Raw genomic sequence first — 7,500 nt, 5'->3', positions numbered from 1 at the left:
GTCCCCTGGAGGGGGGATCGCGACGCGGGCTGCCCGGCTGCTCTCTAACCCCTGCGACCGAGGCGGCGCTGTTAGGGCGGCCGTGCCGGTGCCCCTTGCCGCAGCTAGCCTCTCGCCGCTGCCCCTCCCGTCCGTCGTCCCCCGTCCCCAAAAACTTGCTGCTCTCCACGCTGTAGCCTGCACGGGGGAGGTTGCGCTCCGCTCCTCCGGCCCTAAAGCCGCCCTCGCCCGCCCCCCGGCTTGCCGCTTGGCTGGGCTGCCCGCCCGCCCGCTAATCCCCCCAACGCCCCCACCCCAAAAACACCCCAGCCCTACCGCATGCCGCTCCCCCTCTCCCCGCTCTCGCTGACCGCTGCCACCCCCCCCCCACCCCTCCCCCCCGAAACAAACCCCCCAGCCCTACCGCATGCCGCTCCCCCTCTCTCCCTAGCCTGCCCCCCCCGCCGTCGCTTGCTGCTGCCGCCGCCGCCGCCGCCGCCGGGACCCGCCTCGGTCTGGTGGCGCGCGCTCGGAGATCCCCGGCTACCCGTCCGTCCGTCCCTCCCTCCCTCCCGCCCCGCCCCGGGGGAGGGCCCGGGGCAGCGCGGGCAGGCGGGGAGCAAAAAAAGGCGCGGGCGCCAAAAAACGTCGGGGTCCCGGGGTGGCGGAGGGGGGCGGCGGCGGGGGCGGCGGCGGGTACACGGCGCCGGGTCCAGGGCGCCGGGTCCAGCCCGTCCCGGGGCGGGGACAGGTGGTGTCGTCCGTCCCCGCCCCCGTAACCTGCTCTGAAGCATCCGCTTCCCGCCGCGGTTCGCCCTCCACCCCCCCGCCGCACACGCAGCTGCCGCTTCCCGCCGCCTCTGCCCCCCGCCCCGGGATCAACCACTCGCCGGGTCCAGCCGGTCCCGGTCCCGGGAACCTGCTCCCGGGGCCAGCCGGAGCCACGCCCCCTCCTCTGACGCTTCCAGCTGCCGCCTCCCCTCCCACCCCCCAAACTCACACTGGCCCTCGCCGGCCCGCCCACCCGCCTACCTGCTTGCCCGCCGCCGCTGGGTGGCGTGCCGGACACTCTCGCACACAGGTACACAGACAGGGACACAGGGACACAGGCACTCAGGCACACAGGGACACAGGGACACAGGGACACAAGGACACAGGGACACAGGCACTCAGGCACTCAGGCACTCAGGGACACAGGGACACAGGGACACAGGGACACAGGCACTCAGGCACACAGGGACACAGGGACACAGGGACACAGGGACACAGGCACTCAGGCACTCAGGCACTCAGGGACACAGGGACACAGGGACACAGGCACTCAGGCACACAGGGACACAGGTGGCGGGCCGGAGGCCGCTCTCCACTGTGTGGCAGGGGTCCAAGAGCCACCCCAGCCCAACCCAGAGGGTCTTTTGCACCTCTCTAGAGGCCACCCAGAGACCCCAGGCCGCAGCAGAAGCCTCCCCCGCACGCTCTGCAGGCTTCCGACCCACCCCAGGCCGCAGCAGAAGCCTCTCCCGCACGCTCTGCAGGCTTCCGACCCACCCCAGGCCGCACCAGAAGCCTCTCCCGCACGCTCTGCAGGCTTCTCAGCCACCCCAGGCCGCAGCAGAAGCCTCTCCCGCACGCCCTGCAGGCTTCTCAGCCACCCCAGGCCGCAGCAGAAGCCTCTCCCGCACGCTCTTCAGGCTTCTCAGCCACCCCAGGCCGCACCAGAAGCCTCCCCCGCACGCTCTGCAGGCTTCTCAGCCACCCCAGGCCGCACCAGAAGCCTCTCCCGCACGCTCTTCAGGCTTCTCAGCCACCCCAGGCCGCACCAGAAGCCTCCCCCGCACGCTCTTCAGGCTTCTCAGCCACCCCAGGCCGCACCAGAAGCCTCCCCCGCACGCTCTGCAGGCTTCCCACCCACCCCAGGCCGCAGCAGAAGCCTCTCCCGCACGCTCTGCAGGCTTCCGACCCACCCCAGGCCGCACCAGAAGCCTCCCCCGCACGCTCTGCAGGCTTCCGTCCCACCCCAGGCCGCACCAGAAGCCTCCCCCGCATGCTCTGCAGGCTTCCGTCCCACCCCAGGCCGCACCAGAAGCCTCCCCCGCACGCTCTGCAGGCTTCTCAGCCACCCCAGGCCGCACCAGAAGCCTCCCCCGCACGCTCTGCAGGCTTCTCAGCCACCCCAGGCCGCACCAGAAGCCTCCCCCGCACGCTCTGCAGGCTTCTCAGCCACCCCAGGCCGCAGCAGAAGCCTCCCCCGCACGCTCTGCAGGCTTCTCAGCCACCCCAGGCCGCAGCAGAAGCCTCCCCCGCACGCTCTGCAGGCTTCTCAGCCACCCCAGGCCGCAGCAGAAGCCTCCCCCGCACGCTCTGCAGGCTTCTCAGCCACCCCAGGCCCCAACAGAAGCCTCTCCCGCACGCTCTGCAGGCTTCCGACCCACCCCAGGCCGCACCAGAAGCCTCCCCCGCACGCTCTGCAGGCTTCCGTCCCACCCCAGGCCGCACCAGAAGCCTCCCCCGCACGCTCTGCAGGCTTCTCAGCCACCCCAGGCCGCACCAGAAGCCTCCCCCGCACGCTCTGCAGGCTTCTCAGCCACCCCAGGCCGCAGCAGAAGCCTCCCCCGCACGCTCTGCAGGCTTCTCAGCCATCCCCAGGCCGCAGCAGAAGCCTCCCCCGCACGCTCTGCAGGCTTCTCAGCCACCCCAGGCCCCAACAGAAGCCTCTCCCGCACGCTCTGCAGGCTTCCGACCCACCCCAGGCCGCAGCAGAAGCCTCTCCCGCACGCTCTGCAGGCTTCCGACCCACCCCAGGCCGCACCAGAAGCCTCCCCCGCACGCTCTGCAGGCTTCCGTCCCACCCCAGGCCGCACCAGAAGCCTCCCCCGCACGCTCTGCAGGCTTCCGTCCCACCCCAGGCCGCACCAGAAGCCTCCCCCGCACGCTCTGCAGGCTTCTCAGCCACCCCAGGCCGCAGCAGAAGCCTCCCCCGCACGCTCTGCAGGCTTCTCAGCCACCCCAGGCCGCAGCAGAAGCCTCCCCCGCACGCTCTGCAGGCTTCTCAGCCACCCCAGGCCGCAGCAGAAGCCTCCCCCGCACGCTCTGCAGGCTTCTCAGCCACCCCAGGCCCCAACAGAAGCCTCTCCCGCACGCTCTGCAGGCTTCTCAGCCACCCCAGGCCGCACCAGAAGCCTCCCCCGCACGCTCTGCAGGCTTCCGTCCCACCCCAGGCCGCACCAGAAGCCTCCCCCGCACGCTCTGCAGGCTCCCTTGTCTGCTTTGGAAGGCCTCCCATCCACTCCAGACCTGCCTGGAGGCCTCCCTCGACTGCTCCCGGGGCCCTCGAAGCCACCCTAGGCCTTTCTGGAGGACCTGCTCGACCGCTCGGGCGGCTTCTGACGCACCCTCGGCCATCCGGCGCCCAGCAGCTCCCAGGGCCAGGCACCGGCCTCCCCCTCCGGCCGCCCCTGGGGCCGGGGGTGGCTCGGACTCGGCGCCCCCAACGTGTCGTCCCGTCCCCCCCCCGCCCCGCACCGCCGAACATTCGCTGCAGCCGAGGGCTTGCCGCTCGACGCCTACCCCACCCGCCCAGCCCCCCGCTGCGGCCCGGCGCTGCCCCGGCCGCTGCGCCCCGCCTCTCATCGCTCCCCCCACCCGGCAACCGGCCGCCGGGCACGGCAAGTCCCAGGGCAGGGAACAGGTGCTGCCGGGACCCCGTGCTGGCTGCCGGCTTCCCGGGGCTGCCCCGGGCACGGACAGGTCGCCCCCCCGCCCCGGCGAATGTTCACCGAACCGGCTGCCGGCTGCCTTCGAGCACCCCCCGCCCCCCGCCACTATCGTCCCCCCCGCCCCCCCTCCGCCTCCGCTGCCGCTTCTCCCCGCACCGCCTCCACTGCCTCCCCCCGCCGCCGGCGAACGAGTCGCCGGATCCGTAGGGTGCCGGGAGCCCGAACGGCGAGCGGCTCCGGCTGCTGCCGGGACCGGGGGGATTCGAGCCGGTCCGGCCGCGGCCGGGACCCCGTGCCGGAAGCCGGCATCCCGGGACGGCCCCGGGACGGCCCCGGTCGCCGGCCGGGTGACGTTCAGCGAAGCGGCTGCCGCCAGTCTTTGGGCCTCCCCCGTGCCGGGGCCGCGGGGATTCGAGCCGGTCCGGCCGCGGCCGGGATCCCGGGCCGGACGATGGCTTCCCGGGCCGGTCCCGGTCGCCTCCCGGGTGACGTTCACCGAAGCGGCTGCCGGCTGTCTTCGAGCCCCCCCCCCCCCTCCGCCTCCGCTGCCGCTTCTCCCCGCACCCCCTCCACTGCCTCCCCCCGCCGCCGGCGAACGAGTCGCCGGATCTGTAGGGTGCCGGGAGCCCGAACGGCGAGCGGCTCCGGCTGCTGCCGGGACCGCGGGGATTCGAGCCGCTCCGGCCGCGGCCGGGACCCCCGTGCCGGAAGCCGGCATCCCCGGACGGCCCCGGGACGGCCCCGGTCGCCGGCCGGGTGACGTTCACCGAAGCGGCTGCCGGCTGTCTTCGAGCCCCCCCCCCCTCCGCCTCCGCTGCCGCTTCTGCCCGCACCCCCTCCACTGCCTCCCCCCGCCGCCGGCGAACGAGTCGGCGGATCCGTAGGGTGCCGGGAGCCCGAACGGCGAGCGGCTCCGGCTGCTGCCGGGACCGCGGGGATTCGAGCCGGTCCGGCCGCGGCCGGGACCCCGTGCCGGAAGCCGGCATCCCGGGACGGCCCCGGGACGGCCCCGGTCGCCGGCCGGGTGACGTTCAGCGAAGCGGCTGCCGCCAGTCTTTGGGCCTCCCCCGTGCCGGGGCCGCGGGGCTTCGAGCCGGTCCGGCCGCGGCCGGGATCCGGGGCCGGACGATGGCTTCCCGGGCCGGTCCCGGTCGCCTCCCGGGTGACGTTCACCGAAGCGGCTGCCGGCTGTCTTCGAGCCCCCCCCCCCCCTCCGCCTCCGCGGCCGCTTCTGCCCGCACCCCCTCCACTGCCTCCCCCCGCCGCCCGCGAACGAGTCGCCGGATCTGTAGGGTGCCGGGAGCCCGAACGGCGAGCGGCTCCGGCTGCTGCCGGGACCGCGGGGATTCGAGCCGCTCCGGCCGCGGCCGGGACCCCGTGCCGGAAGCCGGCATCCCCGGACGGCCCCGGGACGGCCCCGGTCGCCGGCCGGGTGACGTTCACCGAAGCGGCTGCCGGCTGTCTTCGAGCCCCCCCCCCCCTCCGCCTCCGCTGCCGCTTCTCCCCGCACCCCCTCCACTGCCTCCCCCCGCCGCCGGCGAACGAGTCGGCGGATCCATACCGTCCCGAGAGCCCGAGGCGGCGGCACCCAGTGCGGGTCCGGCCGAGGCCGGGACCCCGTGCCTGTCGCAGGCTTCCCGGGACGGCCCCGGAACGGCCGCGGTCGCCGGCCGGGTGACGTTCTCCGAAGCGGCTGCCGGCTGTCTTCGAGCCCCCCCCCCCCCTCCGCCTCCGCTGCCGCTTCTGCCCGCACCTCCTTCACTGCCTCCCCCCGCCGCCGGCGAACGAGTCGCCGGATCCGTAGGGTGCCGGGAGCCCGAACGGCGAGCGGCTCCGGCTGCTGCCGGGACCGCGGGGATTCGAGCCGCTCCGGCCGCGGCCGGGACCCCGTGCCGGATGCCGGCATCCCGGGACGGCCCCGGGACGGCCCCGGTCGCCGGCCGGGGTGACGTTCAGCGAAGCGGCTGCCGCCAGTCTTTGGGCCTCCCCCGTGCCGGGGCCGCGGGGCTTCGAGTCGGTCCGGCCGCGGCTGGGACCCCGTGCCTGTCGCAGGCTTCCCGGGACGGCCCCGGAACGGCCGCGGTCGCCGGCCGGGTGACGTTCACCGAGGCGACTGCCGGCTGTCTTCGAGCCCCCCCCCCCCCCTGCCGGAGCCGCGGGGATACGAGCCGGTCCGGCCGCGGCCGGGACCCCGTGCCGGAAGCCGGCATCCCGGGACGGCCCCGGGACGGCCCCGATCGCCTCCTGGGTGACGTTCACCGAAGCGGCTGCCGGCTGTCTTCGAGCCCCCCCCCCCTCCGCCTCCGCTGCCGCTTCTCCCCGCACCCCCTCCACTGCCTCCCCCCGCCGCCCGCGAACGAGTCGCCGGATCTGTAGGGGGCCGGGAGCCCGAGGCGGCGAGCGGCTCCGGCTGCTGCCGGGACCGCGAGGCTTCGAGCCGGTCCGGCCGCGGCCGGGATCTCGTGCCGAACGTCGTCTTCCCGGGACGGTCCCGGGAGGGCCCCAGTCTCCTCCCGGGTGACGTTCACCGAAGCGGCTGCCGGCTGTCTTCGAGCCCCCACCCCTGCCGTGGCCGCGGGGATTCGCCCCGGTCCGGCAGCTGACGGTTCCCTGTGTCGGACGCCGGCTTCCCGGGACTGCCCCGGGACAGCCCCGGTCGCCTCCCGGGTGACGTTCACCGAAGCTGCTGCCGCCTGTCTTTGTCCCCCCCCCCCCCGTGCTCTCCCTCAGGCGGGAGGTAGACGTGCTCTCCCTCGGCGAGTAGACGTGCTCTCCCTCGGCGAGTAGACGTGCTCTCCCTCGGCGAGTAGACGTGCTCTCCCTCGGCGAGTAGACGTGCTCTCCCTCGGCGAGTAGACGTGCTCTCCCTGGGCGAGTAGACGTGCTCTCCCTGGGCGAGTAGACGTGCTCTCCCTGGGCGAGTAGACGTGCTCTCCCTCGGCGAGTAGACGTGCTCTCCCTGGGCGAGTAGACGTGCTCTCCCTGGGCGAGTAGACGTGCTCTCCCTGGGCGAGTAGACGTGCTCTCCCTGGGCGAGTAGACGTGCTCTCCCTGGGCGAGTAGACGTGCTCTCCCTGGGCGAGTAGACGTGCTCTCCCTGGGCGAGTAGACGTGCTCTCCCTGGGCGAGTAGACGTGCTCTCCCTGGGCGAGTAGACGTGCTCTCCCTCGGCGAGTAGACGTGCTCTCCCTCGGCGAGTAGACGTGCTCTCCGCGGAGATCGCGCTTGTCGCCAAGGGGTCGCTGTTGCGCTCTGCCTCCGCCTACGTCATCGTACAAGCCGGCGTGATTTCTGCGACCTGCCGCTGGGCGGAGGTCGGCTGGTTGTGCGCTCGCGGAGCTGACGGCCCTCCAGTTCCGTATATGAGGGAACAAGCGACGCCGAGCACTCCCAGGGCAGCGCTGCCGAGCGGCTGCTCCAAGCCACCCGCCAGGCGGCTGGGCAGGGGTCCGTCTGGCTTCTCGGTGGCTTTCGCCCGGGTCAGAGAGGGGACCCGCGGGGCCGAACAAAGGCGCGGCGGTTTGGAGCGGCCGCTGGCGCACCCTCAGCGGTGTTGGATGGGTTTCGCTCGTCCGTGAGCCGGAGCCCAGCCCGGGCTCGGCAACGAAAGCGGGGAAAAGAAAAAAAGTTGACGAGTGGCTGGCGCCGGCCACTGCCGAAGTGTGGAACCCCCGAAGCGAAGTTTGCCCGGTGGGGCACGGGGGCAGAGAAAGCCGGGGAGATGTGGTGCCGGCGTCGGTCCCACCAAGAATGGAAAGCAAGCCCGTCCAGGCACGGCGAGAGAGAGCCCGGTAAGGGGCAGAGA

Source organism: Melanerpes formicivorus, unplaced genomic scaffold (assembly GCF_026170545.1).
Source record: "Melanerpes formicivorus ecotype bairdi unplaced genomic scaffold, bMelFor1.0.p_v2 SCAF_1452, whole genome shotgun sequence".
NCBI classification, from domain to species: domain Eukaryota; kingdom Metazoa; phylum Chordata; class Aves; order Piciformes; family Picidae; genus Melanerpes; species Melanerpes formicivorus.
The sequence above is the reverse complement of the archived record's forward strand: the minus strand, read 5'-3'. Positions refer to the sequence as shown.